General features: G+C 59.7%; 1 non-coding gene across 1 annotated transcript; it reads left to right on the top strand.

Moving 5' to 3' along the window:
- The first annotated feature begins 11,866 nt into the window (after positions 1-11,866).
- Positions 11,867-11,985, top strand: LOC131865382 (5S ribosomal RNA). Its single transcript, XR_009364110.1, has one exon. It is a non-coding gene; the product is annotated as a 5S ribosomal RNA (ribosomal RNA).
- The last annotated feature ends 3,332 nt before the right edge of the window (positions 11,986-15,317 follow it).

Here is a 15,317-nt window from a genome sequence, read left to right as displayed (position 1 = left end):
GCAATCGAGGTGTAAAAAGGGCGTTGAAGGCAGGAAGCCTGGACGAAAGAGGCTACGAGGTCACCTCGAAGCGGTCTAAGAATCGGGCGCACTTGGGGCGACTACCAGTGCCAACCCCTTATCCCGCGGTGCGTCCGACACACAGAAATTTCCAAGGCGGCCAAGGAGCCTCCCCGCATAGCAATCGGGGTGTGAGGTTACGGATGCAGCATTGATAGCAATCGAGGTGTGAGGCGAAGGATGCAGAAGTGAGAGCCGAGGGATGTAGCAGAGATAGCAATCGGGGTGTGTGATGCAGAAGAGATAGCAATCGAGGTGTGCGGTGGGAAGGGCCCAGCAGCCAGAATGCATGAAGCGACGGATGAAGCAGTGATGACAACCGGGCTGTGAGGAGAGGAGGGATGCAGCCAAGAAAGCAATCAGGGCTCGAGGCAAGGGATGCATCAAGGATAGCAATCATGTTGTGAGGCGAGATTCCAAAGGCTAAACGTGAGAGGCTGCAGGGTCGACTCAGAGAGGTCTATGCATGTGAGAGGCTGAAAGCAAGGTCGACTCGGAGCGGTCTATGCATCGGGCGCGCTTGGGGCGACTACCAGTGCCAACCCCTTATCCCGCGACGCGTCCGACAAAGAGAACGTTCCAAGGCGGCAGAGGAGGTTACCAGCCGAAGGATGCAGTAGCAATAACAGGTATAGTTCCGCGGCGGCCGAGAAGACTCACCGCATAGGAATCGGGATGCGAGGCGAGGGATGCGGCGGGAAGGCCCCGACGGCTAAACGGAAGAGGCTGCAGGGCCGCCTCGGAATGGTCCAAGCATCGGATGCGATTGGGACGACTACCAGTGCCAACCCCTTATCCCGCGATGCGTCCGATACACAGATAGTTCCAAGGCGGCCGAGGAGCCTCACCGCATATCAATCGGGGTGCGAGGCGAGGGATGGGGCGGGAAGGCCCCAACGGCTAGACGGAAGAGGCTTCAGGGCCACCTCGGAATGGTCCAAGCATCGGACGCGCTTGGGGCGACTGCCAGTGCCAACCCCTTATCCCGCGATGCGTCCGATACACAGATGGTTCCAAGGCGGCCGAGGAGCCTCACCGCATAGCAATCGGGGGTGCGAGGCGAGGGATGGGGCGGGAAGGCCCCAACGGCTAGACGGAAGAGGCTTCAGGGCCGCCTAGGAATGGTCCAAGCATCGGACACGCTTGGGGCGACTACCAGTGACAGCCCCCTATCCCGCGATGCGTCCGATACGAAGATGGTTCCAAGGCGGCCGAGGAGCCTCACCGCATAGCAATCGGGGTGCGAGGTGGGGGATGCGGCGAGATGGCCCCAACGGCTAGACGGAAGAGGCCACAGGGCCGCGTCGGAATAGTCCAAGCATCGGACGCGCTTGGGGCGACTACCAGTGACAACCCCTTATCCCGCGATGCGTCCGATACGAAGATAGTTCCAAGGCGGCCGAGGAGCCTCACCGCATAGCAATCGGGGTGCGAGGTGGGGGATGCGGCGAGATGGCCCCAACGGCTAGACGGAAGAGGCTGCAGGGCCGCCTCGGAATAGTCCAAGCATCGGACGCGCTTGGGGCCACTACCAGTGACAACCCCTTATCCCGCAATGCGTCCGATACGAAGATAGTTCCAAGGCGGCCGAAGAGCCTCACCGCATAGCAATCGGGGTGCGAGGTGGGGGATGCGGCGAGATGGCCCCAACGGCTAGACGGAAGAGGCCACAGGGCCGCCTCGGAATAGTCCAAGCATCGGACGCGCTTGGGGCGACTACCAGTGACAACCCCTTATCCCGCGATGCGTCCGATACGAAGATAGTTCCCAGGCGGCCGAGGAGCCTCACCGCATAGCAATCGGGGTGCGAGGCGAGGGATGCGGCGAGATGGCCCCAAAGGCTAGACGGAAGAGGCTGCAGGGCTGCCTCGGAATAGTCCAAGCATCGGACGCGCTTGGGGCGACTACCACTGCCAACCCCTTATCCCGCGATGCGTCCGATACACAGATAGTTCCGAGGCGGCCGAGGAGGTGGGGGATGCAGCGAGATGGCCCCAACGGCTAGACGGAAGAGGCTGCAGGGCCGCCTCGGAATAGTCCAAGCATCGGACGCGCTTGGGGCGACTACCAGTGACAACCCCTTATCCCGCGATGCGTCCGATACACAGATAGTTCCGAGGCGGCCAAGGAGCCTCACCGCATAGCAATCGTGGTGCGAGGTGGGGGATGCGGCGAGATGGCCCCAACGGCTAGACGGAAGAGGCTGCAGGGCCGCCTCGGAATGGTCCAAGCATCGGATGCGCTTGGGGCGACTACCACTGCCAACCCCTTATCCCGCGATGCGTCCGATACACAGATAGTTCCAAGGCGGCCGAGGAGCCTCACAGCATAGCAATCAGGGTGCGAGGCGAGGGATGCGGCGAGAAAGCCCCAACGGCTAGAGGGAAGAGGCTTCAGGTCCGCCTCGGAATGGTCCAAGCATCGGACGCGCTTGGGGCGACTACCAGTGACAACCCCTTATCCCGCGACGCGTCCGATACACAGATAGTTCCAAGGCGGCCGAGGAGCCTCACCGCATAGCAATCGGGGTGCGAGGCGAGGGATGCGGCGAGAAGGACCCAACGGCTACACGGAAGAGGCTTCGGGGCCGCCTCGGAATGGTCCAAGCATCGGACGCGCTTGGGGCGACTACCAGTGACAACCCCTTATCCCGCGACGCGTCCGATACACAGATAGTTCCAAGGCGGCCGAGGAGCCTCACCGCATAGCAATCGGGGTGCGAGGCGAGGGATGCGGCGAGAAGGACCCAACGGCTACACGGAAGAGGCTTCGGGGCCGCCTCGGAATGGTCCAAGCATCGGACGCGCTTGGGGCGACTACCAGTGACAACCCCTTATCCCGCGACGCGTCCGATACACAGATAGTTCCAAGGCGGCCGAGGAGCCTCACCGCATAGCAATCGGGGTGCGAGGCGAGGGATGCGGCGAGAAGGACCCAACGGCTAGACGGAAGAGGCTTCGGGTCCGCCTCGGAATGGTCCAAGCATCGGACGCGCTTGGGGCGACTACCAGTGACAACCCCTTATCCCGCGACGCGTCCGATACACAGATAGTTCCAAGGCGGCCGAGGAGCCTCACCGCATAGCAATCGGGGTGCGAGGCGAGGGATGCGGCGAGAAGGACCCAACGGCTAGACGGAAGAGGCTTCGGGTCCGCCTCGGAATGGTCCAAGCATAGGACGCGCTTGGGGCGACTACCAGTGACAACCCCTTATCCCGCGACGCGTCCGATACACAGATAGTTCCAAGGCGGCCGAGGAGCCTCACCGCATAGCAATCGGGGTGCGAGGCGAGGGATGCGGCGAGAAGGACCCAACGGCTAGACGGAAGAGGCTTCGGGTCCGCCTCGGAATGGTCCAAGCATCGGACGCGCTTGGGGCGACTACCAGTGACAACCCCTTATCCCGCGACGCGTCCGATACACAGATAGTTCCGAGGCGGCCGAGGAGCCTCACCGCATAGCAATCGGGGTGCGAGGCGAAGGATGCGGCGAGAAGGACCCAACGGCTAGACGGAAGAGGCTTCGGGTCCGCCTCGGAATGGTCCAAGCATCGGACGCGCTTGGGGCGACTACCAGTGACAACCCCTTATCCCGCGACGCGTCCGATACACAGATAGTTCCAAGGCGGCCGAGGAGCCTCACCGCATAGCAATCGGGGTGCGAGGCGAGGGATGCGGCGAGAAGGACCCAACGGCTAGACGGAAGAGGCTTCAGGGCCGCCTCGGAATGGTCCAAGCATCGAACGCGCTTGGGGCGACTACCAGTGACAACCCCTTATCCCGCGACGCGTCCGATACACAGATAGTTCCGAGGCGGCCGAGGAGCCTCACCGCATAGCAATCGGGGTGCGAGGCGAGGGATGCGGCGAGAAGGACCCAACGGCTAGACGGAAGAGGCTTCAGGGCCGCCTCGGAATGGTCCAAGCATCGGACGCGCTTGGGGCGACTACCAGTGACAACCCCTTATCCCGCGACGCGTCCGATACACAGATAGTTCCGAGGCGGCCGAGGAGCCTCACCGCATAGCAATCGGGGTGCGAGGCGAGGGATGCGGCGAGAAGGACCCAACGGCTAGACGGAAGAGGCTTCAGGGCCGCCTCGGAATGGTCCAAGCATCGGACGCGCTTGGGGCGACTACCAATGACAACCCCTTATCCCGCGACGCGTCCGATACACAGATAGTTCCGAGGCGGCCGAGGAGCCTCACCGCATAGCAATCGGGGTGCGAGGCGAGGGATGCGGCGAGAAGGACCCAACGGCTAGACGGAAGAGGCTTCAGGGCCGCCTCGGAATGGTCCAAGCATCGGACGCGCTTGGGGCGACTACCAGTGACAACCCCTTATCCCGCGACGCGTCCGATACACAGATAGTTCCGAGGCGGCCGAGGAGCCTCACCGCATAGCAATCGGGGTGCGAGGCGAGGGATGCGGCGAGAAGGACCCAACGGCTAGACGGAAGAGGCTTCAGGGCCGCCTCGGAATGGTCCAAGCATCGGACGCGCTTGGGGCGACTACCGTTGCCAACCCCTTATCCCGCGATGCGTCTGATACACAGATAGTTCCGAGGCGGCCGAGGAGCCTCACCGCATAGCAATCGGGTTGCGAGGCAGATTATTGGGAAGGGAACCCCCTGGGATGCGGCTCAAGCAGTGCCCAAAGGGACTGGAATGCGGAATCACATCGAGAGACCCAAATGCTATACGAGGGCTCAAATCGAATTATCGATTTGGCCACGACATGGACGCATCGGAACGACTACCTTTGCCGAACCACTCGCAATTGCATCCATACCGAAACCAATAGACATTTCCGTTAGAGCCCTCGCATAGCATTCGGGAATCTCGCATGCCCCTCTAAATCGACCAATGCTGGCGCTCAATGAAAATCCGAGCGCTACCACCGTTCGAGCGCCAGCATTGGTCGAGTTAGAGGGGCACGGGGGAGAATGCTCCAGTCAACACCTCCCCTATATAAGTTATTTGTCCGATTCTCGCACAACCGTAGTCTGCCTCGTCGAATCAAACAACGGTCCCAGATTCCGACTTCCGTTCCGTAGAGACCCAAAAGCTAGATGGAGGCTCGCAAGAAAGAGAGTCGGCGCATAGCAATCGGGTTTCTCGAACGTTTAGGGACCGAGCTCACTTGCGGATAGGGCAAAATCCGCCAAGCAACCCAAAAGCTAGACGGGGGCTCGAATCGAATCGCCTAGGCGGCCACAACAACGACGTGTTGGATCGACTACCAGTGCCAAACCATTCAGCAAGACTAGTCTGTGTCGAGGCCGGATAGAGATTCTCAGAGAGCGCCCGCATAGCATTTAGGAGACCTGCCGCGTCCCTCACACTCGACAAATGGTGGTGCACGTTTATAAATCCGAGCGATCCCAACCCTTTCAAGCACCAACATCGGTCGAGATAGAGGGGCACGGAGGGGGCTGCGTGAGACAACACAGTCCCCTATATAAGTTATTTGTCCGATTCTCACACATCCGAAGAATGGTCATCAAATCGGACAACAGCCCAAACTTCCGACTTCCGTCCCAGAAAGCCCAAGAGCTATCTAAAACGTTCATGGCCGGAACTCGATCGCGGCTATACCAGTCCGCCAAGCAACCCAAAAGCTAGACTGGAGCTCTAGTCGAATCACCTCTGTGGCCATTGCAAGGACGTGTTGGAGCGACTACCATTGCCGAACCATTCCGCAGGTCGAGTCCATACCAAGGCCGCATAGAGATTCACGATGAGCTCCTGCATAGCAATCAGGAGACTTGCCGTGTCCATCACAATCGATAAATCCTGGTGCAAGATTTTTGCATCCGAGCGCTCCAACCAGTCGAGCACCAGCATCAATCGACATAAACGGGCACGGGGGGAGGATGCTCGAGAACACTACCTCCCCTATATAAGTTATTTGTCCGATTCTCAAGCAGCCGAAGTCTGGTCATCGAATCGGGTCAAAGACCACAACTTTCGACTTTACCCACAATGCAAGTCATCGAATCGAACATCGGCCCCCGAGTCGGACTCCATGCGTATGTCAGGTCATCGGACCCAAATTCCGCCTTCCTGCGCATGGCGGGCCATCAATATCAACTCGGTCATCGGACCCAAACTCCGCCTTTTTGCGTATGGCACGCCTTCAAATCGGTCATCGGACCCAAATTCCGCCTTCCTGTGCATGGCGGGCCATCAACATCAACTCGGTCATCGGACCCAAATTCCGCCTTTCTGCGCATGGCACGCCATCAACTCGGTCATCGGACCCAAATTCCGCCTTCCTGCGCATGGCAGGTCATCGGACACAAATTCAGACCTCGCCAATATGCCTACGTATCGAATCGGTCATCGGACCCAACTTCCGACTTCATCCATACTGTAGGGTCTTTGAGGTTGGCGCGGTGCGCTCAACCCAGGGAGTCGACCCATCGAAGCATACACCTCCCCTATATAAGCTATTTGTCCGATTCCCACACCTGTGTAGTTTGCACCTCTGACCAGGACATCGACCCCAACTTCCGAACTCGACTGCAACGACGGCACCAGCGCCTTGGTGCGCACCTTGCGACGCACAGTCCCAACATTCGCCTTCCTGCACATGGCAGGTCATCGGACCCAAATTCCGACCTCGCGAGTATGCCTACATATCGAATCGGTCATCGGACCCAACTTCCGACTTCATCCATACCGTAGGGTCTTTGAGGTTGGCGCGGTGCGCTCAACCCGGGGAGTCGACCCAACGAAGCATACACCTCCCCTATATAAGCTATTTGTCCGATTCCCACACCTGTGTAGTTTGCACCTCCGATCAAGACATCGACCCCAACTTCCGAACTCGCCTCCAACGACCGAACCAGCGCCTTGGTGCGCACCTTGCAACGCACAGTGCCAACATTCGCCTTCCTGCACGTGGCAGGTCATCGGACCCAAATTCCGACCTCGCGAGTATGCCTACATATCGAATCGGTCATCGGACCCAACTTCCGACTTCATCCATACCGTAGGGTCTTTGAGGTTGGCGCGGTGCGCTCAACCCGGGGAGTCGACCCAACGAAGCATACACCTCCCCTATATAAGCTATTTGTCCGATTCCCACACCTGTGTAGCTTGCACCTCCGATCAGGACATCGACCCCAACTTCCGAACTCGACTAAAAAGACCGCACCAGCGCCTTGGTGTGCACCTTGCAACGCACAGTGTCAACATTCGCCTTCCTGCACATGGCAGGTCATCGGACCCAAATTCCGACCTCATGAGCATACCTACTAATCGAATTGGTCATCGGACCCAACTTCCGACTTCATCCATACCGTAGGGTCTTTGAGGTTGGCGCGGTGCGCTCAACCTGGGGAGTCGACCCATCGAAGCATACACCTCCCCTATATAAGCTATTTGTCCGATTCCGACACCTGTGTAGTTTGCACCTCCGCTCAGGACATCGACCCCAACTTCCGAACTCGCCTGCAACGACCGAACCAGCGCCTTGGTGCGCACCAAAAGTGCGCACTTTTGGAGGGCACTTTTGTGCGCTCCAAAGGTGCGCACTTTTGGAGGGCACTTTTCTGCGCTCCAAAGGTGCGCACTTTTGGAGGGCACTTTTTGGAGGGCACTTTTCTGCGCTCCAAAGGTGCGCACTTTTGGAGGGCACTTTTTGGAGGGCACTTTTCTGCGCTCCAAAGGTGCGCACTTTTGGAGGGCACTTTTTGGAGGGCACTTTTCTGCGCTCCAAAGGTGCGCACTTTTGGAGGGCACTTTTTGGAGGGCACTTTTCTGCGCTCCAAAGGTGCGCACTTTTGGAGGGCACTTTTTGGAGGGCACTTTTCTGCGCTCCAAAGGTGCGCACTTTTGGAGGGCACTTTTCTGCGCTCCAAAGGTGCGCACTTTTGGAGGGCACTTTTTGGAGGGCACTTTTCTGCGCTCCAAAGGTGCGCACTTTTGGAGGGCACTTTTTGGAGGGCACTTTTCTGCGCTCCAAAGGTGCGCACTTTTGGAGGGCACTTTTTGGAGGGCACTTTTCTGCGCTCCAAAGGTGCGCACTTTTGGAGGGCACTTTTGTGCACTCCAAAGGTGCGCACTTTTGGAGGGCACTTTTCCTGTGCTCCAAAGGTGCACACCTAGGTGAGCACCTTCGACCACACCTTGTAGCACACCAAACTCTGACTTTCGACTTCATCCGCAATGCAGGGTCTTTGAGGTTGGCGCAATGCGCACAACCAGGGGAGTCGACCCATCAAACCCAACACCTCCCCTATATAAGCTATTTGTCTGATTCTCATACATGCGTAGCCTGCAGGAGCAATTAGGACATCGACCCCAACTTTCGGCTTCTAAACGAAAACAAGGTCTTTGAGGTTGGTGTAATGCGAACAACTAGGGGAGTCAACCCATCAAACCCAACACCTCCCCTATATAAGCTATTTGTCTGATTCTCATACATGTGTAGTCTACAGGAGCAATTAGGACATCGACCCCAACTTTTGACTTCTTAACGAAAACAAGGTCTTTGAGGTTGACGTAATGCGCACAACCAGGGGAGTCGACCCATCAAACCCAACACCTCCCCTATATAAGCTATTTGTCCGATTCTCATACATGTGTAGCCTGCAGGAGCCATTAGGACATTGACCCCAACTTTTGACTTCTTAACGAAAACAAGGTCTTTGAGGTTGGCGTAATGCGCACAACCAAGGGAGTTGACCCATCAAACCCAACACCTCCCCTATATAAGCTATTTGTCTGATTCTCATACATGTGTAGCCTGCAACAACGATTAGGACATCCACCCCAACTTCTGAATTCGTCTGCGTTGACCGCACCAAAGGTGCACGCCTTGGTGCTCACCAAAATCCGACTTCCGACTTCTTCTGCTATGCGGGGTCTTTGAGGTTGGCGCAGTGCGCACAACCAGGGGAGTCAACCCACCGAATGCAACACCTCCCCTATATAAGCTATTTGTCTGATTCTCATACATGCGTAGACTGCAGCAATGATTAGGACATCCACCCCAACTTTTGACTTCTTAAACAAGACAGGGTCTTTGAAGTTGGTGCAGTGCACACAACCAGGGGAGTCGACCCATCAAACGCAACACCTCCCCTATATAAAGCTATTTGTCCGATTCTCATACGTGTAGTCTGCAGCAGCGATTAGGACATCGACCCCAACTTCCGAATTCGTTTGCATTGACCGCACCAAAGGTGCACGCCTTGGTGTGCACCCTGGAGTGCACTTTGGTGCTCACCTCGGTGCACACTTTGGTGTGCACCTCGGTGTGCACCAAAGGTGCGCACCTTGGAGCGCACCAAAGGTGTACACTTTGGAGCGCACCACATAGGGTCTTTGAGAGGTTGGCGCAGTGCGCACACCAAGGTGGGTGTTGAGGTGCGTGCCGAGGTGGGTGGGTGCTAGGGTGCGCTCCATGGTGGGTGCCAGGGTGGGTGCGTGCTAGGGTGGATTCCAAAGAGGGTCATAGGGTGGGTGCCAAGGTGGGTTGGTGATATAGTGGGTTCAAAGGTGGGTACTAGGGTGGGTTCCAAGGTGGGTCACAAGTTGGGTGCCAGGATGCGTGGGTGTTAGGTTGGGTGCCAAGGTGGGCTCCTGCGTGGGTGGGTGCTAGGGTGGGTTTCAAGGTGGACGCGAGGGCGGGTGCCAAGGTGGGTAACAAGTTGGGTGTTAGGATGGGTGAGTGCTAGAGTGGGTGCCAAGGTGGGTGGGTGCTAAGGTGGATGCCAAGGTGGTTCACAGGGTGGGTGGGTTCTAGGGTGAGTTCCAAGGTGGGTCACAGGTTCAGTGCTAGGGTGGGTGTCAAGGCGGGTGTCGAGGTGCCTGGGTGCTAGGGTGTGGATGCCAATGTGGGTCATAGGGTGGGTACTAGGGTGGGCTGCAATGTGGGTGCCAAGGTGGGTAACATGCTCGGTGGGTTCTAAATTGGGTGCCAGGGTGGGTGTGCACCCACCTTGCCCGAGGTGGGTGCCAAGGTGCCAGTGTGGGTGGGTGCTAAGGTGGATGCCAAGGTGGGTGAGAAGGTGGGTGATAGGTTGAGTGGTAGGATGGGTGGGTGCCAAGATGGGTCACAGGGTGGGTGCAAGGGTGGGTAGGTGCTAGGGTTGGTGTCAGGGTGGGTGGGTGCTAGGTTGGGTTCCAAGGTGGGTGCGAGGGTGAGTGTCAAGGTGGGTCACAGGTTAGGTGCTAGGATGGGTGAGTGCTAGGGTGCAAAGGTGCCAGGGTGGGTGCTAGGATGGGTCGATGCTAGGGTGAGTGGCAAGGTGGGTCCACAAGTGTCAAGGTGGGTGCCGAGGTGGGTGCCAAGTCGGCGACTGCTATGGTGGATGCCAAGGTGGGTCACGGGGTGGGTGCCAAGTTGCTAGGTTGGGTTCCAAGGTGGGTGCCAACGTGGGTGCTAGGGTGCGTGGGTTAAAGGGTGTGTCACAACGTGGGTGCCAGGATGGGTGCGCACCCACACTGGCCAAGACGGGTGCGGGTGCAAGGTTGGGTTCCAAGCCCGGTCACAGGCTGGGTGCTAGGATGGGTGGGTGCCAAGGTGGGCACCAGGGTGGGTGCACCCACCCTGGCCAAGGTGGGTCACGGGGTGGGTCCTAGGGTGGGTAACGGGGTGGGTACTAAGGTGCGTGCCAAGGTGGGTCATAGGGTGGGTGCCAAGGTGGGCACCAGGGTGGGTGTGCACCAACCCTAGCCAGGGTAGGTCACGGGGTGGTTGTCGGGGTGGGCGTCAAGGAGCCAAGGTGGGTGGCAAGTAGCCAAGTTGCGTGCCAAGGTGGGTGTCAGGGTGGGTGCCAAGGATCCAAGGTGGGTGCCAAGGAACCAAGGTGGGTGTCTGGGTGGGTGCCGAGGTGGGAGCCAGGGTGGGTCCCAAGGTGAGTGCAAAGGTGGGTGCCAGGGTCAAGGTGAGTGCCAATGTGGGTTCCAAGGTGCCAGGGTCAGGGTGAGTGCCAATGTGGGTTCAAAGGTGCTAAGTTGGGTGCGAGGTTGGGTGCGAGGGTGGGTGGGTGCCAAGGTGTGCTAGGTGGAAGCCCGGGTGGGTCGGCATCCCATGGGTGTCGAGTTGGGTGCCTGATGGGTGCTTCTTGTCAAGTTTTAGTCGTCGGGACTCATTTCGAGCCTTAGAGGTCGTTTCTTGTCCGGTTGCCCTGTCTTCGACCTGGGAACCCAATTTTGGTCCTCGGGTCCCATTTTTTTTTGTCTCGCATCCCACTTTTGGCCTGTGGCCTTTTCGGGGTCGATTCTCGTTTTGGGCATCAGAGCATGTTTCTTCTCCTAAAACCCAATATTTGTTTATTAAGTCTCGGAACACATTTTTGTTCTCGTGGACCCATCATGGGTCTTGGAACGCATTTGTGGTCCTTGGGTCCCATTTTGCATCCCGAAACTTGTGTTTTGGTGCTTGATCCCTATTTTGGGTGCCCACCTTGCACCAAGTGCGCACCCGGGGCAAACCGAGCGCCTTGGTGCACCGGGGCAAGATCGAGCGTGCACCCGAGGCGCCCCGAACATGCACCAAGGTGCACTCGGCCCACATGTGAGCGCAGGTCGTTGCGCCCGAGGTGGTGTGTGGGCACCGCGTTGCAGACGGGACACTGCACGCACACGACGCCCCCTCCAGGTGCACGCACGTAGGCCGGGCCGGGTGCACACCCGACGCCCTAGCAAGGTGCGCGCACCCGGGCAGGGCTCACACTTGGCGAACGGGGCGCACTTCGCGAGGGAGGGTGTGCACCTCGACGGGGGTGGGTGGCCGGGGTGGATTCGCACGTGGGTCGCGGTTTGCTAAGTACACACTGCGACAAGCTCATAACGGGTGCGATCATACCAGCATTAGTGCACCGGATCCCATCAGAACTCCGCAGTTAAGCGCGCTTGGGCCGGAGTAGTACTGGGATGGGTGACCTCCCGGGAAGTCCCGGTGTTGCACCCTTTTTTAGTTTTTCGCCGGGCGTCGCAATGCTATTTGAATAAACCTTTTGCCCGTTTGCGTTCTCGTCGGGGCCGGGCCGGGCCGGGGTGCGCTGCCCGCACTACCGCGCGCGCGGGGGCGACACCGAGCGCGCACCCGAGGCACCCCGAGCACACAGGCCACGGTGCAACCCGGGTGTTGTGCGCGCACCCCGGTGCGCCCGAGGTGCTGCGCGCGCACCCAGGTGAAATCGGTGTGCACCTCGGCCAGTGCGCGCTCGGTCGAGTCGCGCACGTTGGCCAAGGTGCACGGTGATGTTTCTTACTCTAAGGTTCCGCACCAGACGCCCGGGACAGGTGAGCGAAGCTGGGCGGGGCCGGGTGCGCGGCCGGGGCAGGTGCACGCAGCTGGAGAGAGCTTTGGAGCACACTTCGGAGCGCACCAATGATGCGCTCCATTCAAAAGTTTCCTGAAAAGGCAAAAAAAGTTGAGATTATAGAATTTCCCACTTGAGAGATTGTAAAAAAAAAAAATTTAAAATGAAGGAAACGCGGGTGCCAAGGTGTGCGCAGCCCAGCCAAGGTGTGCGCACCAAGGCGCCCACCCTGGCGAAGGTGCACGCAAGGTGCGCACCCGAGGCAAACCGGACAATTAACCCAACTTTCGACTTCGCGCGCACCTTGGAGCGCACTTCGAAGCGCTCCTTGGTGCGCACCAATCTTGGGCACCTCGGAGTGCACCATGGCGCCCACCAAGGTGCGCACCCGGGGCAAACCGAGCTCCGACTTCGTGCGCACCTTGGAGCGCACGAAAGGTGCGCACCATGGCGCCCACCAAGGTGCGCAGCCCAGCCAAGGCATGCGCATCAAGGTGCGCACCCTGGCGAAGGTGCGCACCCGGGGCAAACCGAGCTCCGACTTCGTGCGCACCTTGGAGCGCACAAAAGGTGCGCAACCCAGCCAAGGTGTGCGCACCCCGGTCAAACCGAGCTCCGAATCGTGCGCACCAGAGGTGCACGCCATCGTGCGCACCTTGGAGCACACTTCGGAGCCCTCCTTGGTGCGCGCCGATGTTGCGCACCTCGGAGCGCACCCGGGGAAAACAATGCAATTAACCCGACTTTCGACTTCGTGGGCACCTCGGAGCGCTCTCGGGTTCGCACCTCGGAGCACACCGAGGTGCGCACCTTTGATGCGCTGCCTTCACCAATTTCCAGAAAAGGCAAGAAAACATTGAGAAGGTGTGCGCACCGAGGTGCCCACCCTGGCGAAGGTGCACGCGAGGTGCGCACCCGGGGCAAACCGGGCTCCGACTTCGTGCACGCCGCACCTTGGAGCACACTTCGGAGCGCTCCTTGGTGCGCACCAGGGCGCGCAACCCAGCCGAGGTGCCCACCCCGGCGAAGGTGCACGCGAGGTGCGCACCCGGGGCAAACCGGGCTCCGACTTCGTGCACGCCATGGTGCCCACCGCGGCGAAGGTGCACGCGAGGTGCGCACCCGGGGCAAACCGGGCTCCGACTTCGTGCACGCCGCACCTTGGAGCACACTTCGGAGCGCTCCTTGGTGCGCACCATGGTGCCCACCAGGGCGCGCAACCCCGCCGAAGGTGCACGCGAGGTGCGCACCCGGGGCAAACTGGGCTCCGACTTCGTGCACGCCGCACCTTGGAGCACACTTCGGAGCGCTCCTTGGTGCGCACCATGGTGCCCACCAGGGCGCGCAACCCCGCCGAAGGTGCACGCGAGGTGCGCACCCGGGGCAAACCGGGCTCCGACTTCGTGCACGCCATGGTGCGCACCGCGGCGAAGGTGCGCACCCGGGGCAAACCGGGCTCCGACTTCGTGCACGCCGCACCTTGGAGCACACTTCGGAGCGCTCCTTGGTGCGCACCAGGGCGCGCAACCCAGCCGAGGTGCCCACCCCGGCGAAGGTGCACGCGAGGTGCGTACCCGGGGCAAACCGGGCTCCGACTTCGTGCACGCCGCACCTTGGAGCACACTTCGGAGCGCTCCTTGGTGCGCACCATGGTGCCCACCAGGCCGCGCAACCCAGCCAAGGTGTGCGCACCAAGGTGCACGCGAGGTGCGCACCCGGGGCAAACCGGGGTCCGACTTCGTGCACGCCGCACCTTGGAGCACACATCGGGGCGCTCCCGGGTTCGCACCGGCGTTGCGCACCGTGGTGGGCACCTCGGAGCACACCAAGGTGGGCAGCGAGGTGCGCACCTTTGATGCGATGCCTTCACTAATTTCCATAAAAGGCAAAAAAAAAACGAGATTTTAAAATTTCCGTTTTGAAAGATAGTGAGAAAAAGGGAATGCTGGTGCCATCTTGAGCCCGCCCTGGTGCGCAGCCCAGCCAAGGTGTGCGCACCAAGGTGCCCACCCTGGCGAAGGTGCGCGCCCGGGCAATTAACCCAACTTCCAACTTCGCGCGCGCCAGGGTGGGAGCGCACCCAACAACCGGGCCTGGGAAGAGCCAATGCGAGAAACCCCACCAAACGCTCTGACAAAAAAAGAGGGGGCGCTCCAGTAACCCCGCTTCGGAGCGCACCCTGGGCAAACCCAGCCAAGGTGCCCACCCCGGCCAAGGTGCAGGCGAGGTGCGCACCCGGGGCAAACCGGGCTCCGACAACGTGCACGCCGCACCTTGGAGCACACTTCGTAGCGCTCCCGGGTGCGCACCTCAGAGCACACCAAGGTGGGCAGCGAGGTGCGCACCTTTGATGCGCTGCCTTCACTAATTTCCAGAAAAGGCAAAAAAAAAAGGAGATTTTAAAATTTCCGTTTTGAAAGATAGTGAAAAAAACGGAACGCGCGTGCCATCTTGAGCCCGCCCTGGTGCGCAGCCCAGGTAAGGTGCCCACCCTGGCAAAGGTGCGCACCCGGGCAATTAACCCTACTTCCGACTTCGTGCGCGCCAGGGTGGCAACCGGGCCTCGGAAGAGCCAATGCGAGAAACCCCACCAAACGCTCCGACAAAAAAAGAGGCGGCGCTCCAATAACCCCGCTTCGGAGCGCAGCCGGGGCAAACCCAGCCAAGGTGCCCACCCCGACGAAGGTGCACGCGAGGTGCGCACCCGGGGCAAACCGGGCTCCGACAACGTGCACGCAGCACCTTGGAGCACACTTCGAAGCACTCCCGGGTGCCCACCGGCGTTGCGCACCGTGGTGGGCAGCGAGGTGCGCACCTTTGATGCGCTGCCTTCACTAATTTCCAGAAAAAGGCAAAAAAAAATGAGATTTTAAAATTTCCATTTTGAAAGATAGTGAAAAAAAAGGAACGCGGGTGCCATCTTGAGCCCGCCCTGGTGCGCAGCCCAGGCAAGGCATGCGCACCAAGGTGCCCACCC

Source organism: Cryptomeria japonica, unplaced genomic scaffold (genome assembly GCF_030272615.1).
Source record: "Cryptomeria japonica unplaced genomic scaffold, Sugi_1.0 HiC_scaffold_109, whole genome shotgun sequence".
Taxonomy (NCBI): Eukaryota; Viridiplantae; Streptophyta; class Pinopsida; order Cupressales; family Cupressaceae; genus Cryptomeria; species Cryptomeria japonica.
The sequence above is the reverse complement of the archived record's forward strand: the minus strand, read 5'-3'. Positions and strand labels throughout refer to the sequence as shown.